Source organism: Arachis ipaensis, chromosome B9 (assembly GCF_059453495.1).
Source record: "Arachis ipaensis isolate K30076 ecotype BB chromosome B9, ASM5945349v1, whole genome shotgun sequence".
Classification (NCBI taxonomy): domain Eukaryota; kingdom Viridiplantae; phylum Streptophyta; class Magnoliopsida; order Fabales; family Fabaceae; genus Arachis; species Arachis ipaensis.
In genome coordinates, this window is record NC_142444.1 from 36,103,243 (window position 1) to 36,106,975 (window position 3,733).

Here is a 3,733-nt window from a genome sequence, read left to right on the forward strand (position 1 = left end):
GCCATCCATGGTTATTATTTCCACCATGTTGTCTTCCTGTTGGAGCTGCGGGCATTCATCAGTATAATGGCTATAATCAGCACAAATTCCGCAGACTCTCTATGGGACTAACTGTTGGCTTTGCTGTGCTGGAGAAGGTTGAGCTTGCTGAACTTGTTGTTGATTCAATTGCATCTGCTTCAGCAAGTTGGTCATTTCACAGATACTCTGAGCTAGAGCAGCAGTCTCTCTGCTAGAGGATACTTCTGCAACGGCTTTTAAACGGCCTTGTTTCTGCCTATGGTTCCTAGTAGATTCAGCTAATTCGCTGATCAATTGCCATGCCTCATCAGTGGTCTTGTACTTCTTCATAGACCCATTGCTAGCACTTTCCAATGTGGTCTTATCTTGGGGCCTCATGCCCTGTGTGATATAGCTAAGTAACACTATCTTGTCAATCCTGTGGTGGGGGCATGCTTCCAGAAGATTATTGAAGCGCTCCCAGTATTCAAAGAGAGTCTCGTTGTCATCTTGAACAATCGTGGAAATGTCTTTCCTTAGTTTATCAGTAACTTCAGATGGAAAGAATTTTTCTAAAAATTCTTTTCTGAGTGTATCCCAGTTGGATACATTTGCTAGGGGTTGAGTGTAGTACCACTCTCTTGCTTATCCCTCCAGAAGTTTCATCTGCTCCATCACGCCTGACAGTAGAACAGGCTGCTTGGAAATCTCTCAGGTGCTTGATAGGCTCTTGAGCAGGTAAGCCATGAAACTTGGGCATCAAATTGAGCAATGCGGTCTTTATTTCAAAATCTGTAGCCACCGCTGGGTGATGCGCTTGAAACGGTTACATTGTAAAATCAGGGGCTCCTTCCTCCTGGATAGTAATTCTCCTAGGTTCTGCCATGTCGTCTGCACATGAATCAACCGAATCAGTAGAACGGGGGGATGGTTTCTTCTTCAACTGACATTTCAGATCCGCCCTCAGAGAGGACTAACCGACGCCGAGCTCGCCTTATTCGTGAAATAGTCCTTTCAATTTCAGGATCGAATATTGGCAAGCTTGGATCAGGAAGTGAACGCGTCATTTGACGAAAGAAACATGCAGCTCATAGTAGCAAAATAAAATAAAATGCAAATAAATAAATTCTAATTAATAACTTTAGCACTCTGTTGTAACTCCCCAGCAACGGCGCCAAAAATTGATGCGGGCAGAAATTGGCGAATTAAAAATTCTTAATTTATATACGTTGCAAGTATAGTTCTTAACTCGCCAGAAATCTGCCTATCAATTTAGAAAGGTGTCACAGAAAATTAGAATTAAAATACTGGGAGTATGAATCCCAGGTCGTCTCCCAGTGAGTTACAGAAAAGTGTGCTATTTTATTAATCAGAGGTTTTCAAAAAGGTTTGAATTGAGTAAGCAGGAAATTAAATTGGAGAAATTGAATAATGTAAATAAAAGCCTTGATTGGGAGTTGATTAGTTGGAATCCCTATCATTGTTGGGATACTCTCAAGATTAATTGACAATTAAAAGTTGTCCTGTTTAGTTATCCTTTACTAGATAAGGGAAAGTCAAACAAGTTGGAATGCTACGTCTGTTCACAAGTTGCAATCCACTTAATTAAAAGAGATTGGTGTTAGTGACTAGAAGGTAATCCAACCATAAACCCAATTACAATTTTTATTTCAGGCTTTCCAACTCAAGGATTCCCTTTAATCAAACCCCCATCAAGTTAGGGAGCTACTCGCTCATTGTGAATGTAAAATTCATAGCATATGAAAAGGAATTAAAGAAAGACATTGTAAATAAAAAATCAAAATAGTCAATTAAAATTAAAAGTGATCCTTGTATTAAATAATCCTAAAAATATTTCAATGGTAAAATTAAACAAAGCAAAGAACATGGAAGAGTAAACCAAGTAAAGAAAACGAACTAGAATGACGAAGTCTTGATGAGGTAATAACTCTTCTCTGTGTCCCAATGCAAAGAGCAATCGAAAATTAAATCCTAAGAACTATGAATGTGTAGAGAGAAAACCTAGAGGAGGAGTGAACTAGATCTAAAACTAAAAACTGTGTAGAATGAATGTTGTCTTTTATTTCTGCATGTTCTCTGGCTCTAGTCTGCTGTTCTGGGCCGAAAACTGGGTCAAAATAGGGTCCAAAATCGCCCCCAGCGAATTCTGCAGATTATGCAGATCGCGCATGTCATGCGATCGCATCATCCATGCGGACGCATCATTCGCGTTTTTTCCTGCCACGCGTTTGCATCGTCCACACCTCCGCGTCGCTTGTGCTTTTCCATTCCGCGCGGTCGCGTGAGCCATGCGGCCGCGTCACTGCGAATTTTCCTCTTTCGCGCGATCGTGTGAGCCATGCGGCCGCGTCACTTCTCGCTGGTTATCTCCTCAATTTCCTGTGTTCCTTCCATTTTTGCTAGCTTCCTTTTCAATCTCCAACTCATTCATGCCCTATAAAGCCTGAAACGCTTAACACACAGTTCACGGCATCGAATGGAAATAAAGGAGAGTTAAAATGCATAATTAAAAGTCTCTAGGAAGCAGTTTTCAATCATGTAATAATTTTAGGAAGGAAATATAAATGCATGCTAAATTAATGAATAAGTGGGTAAAGATCATGATAAAACCACACAATTAAACACAATATAAACCATAAAATAGTGGTTTATCAGCCTTAATGACATGATTGACCATTAATGGTTTACTTATGTGCTCTACACATGTTTGAAACTAGTCATTTTGGCATAATATTTCTTTTGTGAAATTGGATTGGAAGCTCACCTAGGGACATCCTTTTGAAATTTTCAAGCTATATGGACCATGCTTGCTATGTGATTGACTTTTCACCTCTAGTTCTCTTTTACTACATTGCATAGCAATCATGTTTCCCATCTTATGTCCACTAGGTGATGTGAGCCTAAATTCAAAGTGTGTCATTGATTGATGTGTAAGTTTCATAGATCACATGGTCCATTAAGTTCTCTTGAACATCAATCAATGTCCCATCATTATCCAATTCACAATTGCTTGATTTTTTTTGCTTGAATGCTTTCATGCTTCTTTATTGCTTGTTTAGTTGTCTTAACCTATGAGTTTAGAACATCTCAAGCACACTAGAATGAGTGAAGTGCATGTTCCTTTTTGTGTAACTGTAACATAGCTTTTTATGTTAGTATATGTGTTCTAAATCGCACGCAACTTAGAATGCACACTTACTTTTATCCATGTCGCACATTGGGTCACTCACTTCATTCTAGTGATTATTACCTCATTCCAGCAATAATGCTTCTTTGCTTTTGCATCTACTTGTTTTCCTGTCTGGTTTTCTATTTTACATGGAGGATGCACCATAAGCAACAAAGGAAGCGAAAGAAAGAACATGCAGCAACCGGTTGATCCACCGGCTGAAGGTGGCAACCCGGCAAGTCGCCATACCCCTTGCTCATCTTTGAATGCACTGAGGACAGTGCAAACTTTTAAGTGTGGGGATGTCGTCCGACCGAATCAGCGTTTTTGGGTAACAAATTTCTAATCCCAACACTTTTTGCATCTCATTTTTAGGTCTTTTAGGATTTTTAGTCGCATTTTCTTATTTTGCATAAATATATAATAAGCATAGTCAAAATAATGAATATTTTTCAAGAAATTTATCTATAGGGCATCCCAATTAATTTGAGTAAAAATTATTCATTGAACTTGCTTGAACTATACATTGTGGATCATGCTTTT

The 3,733-nt window shown here is 39.0% G+C and overlaps 1 non-coding gene across 1 annotated transcript; it reads left to right on the forward strand.

Moving 5' to 3' along the window:
- Window positions 1–436: 436 nt before the first annotated feature.
- On the forward strand, window positions 437–543 carry LOC148544295 (small nucleolar RNA R71). Its single transcript, XR_015901585.1, has one exon. It is a non-coding gene; the product is annotated as a small nucleolar RNA R71 (small nucleolar RNA).
- Window positions 544–3,733: the final 3,190 nt, after the last annotated feature.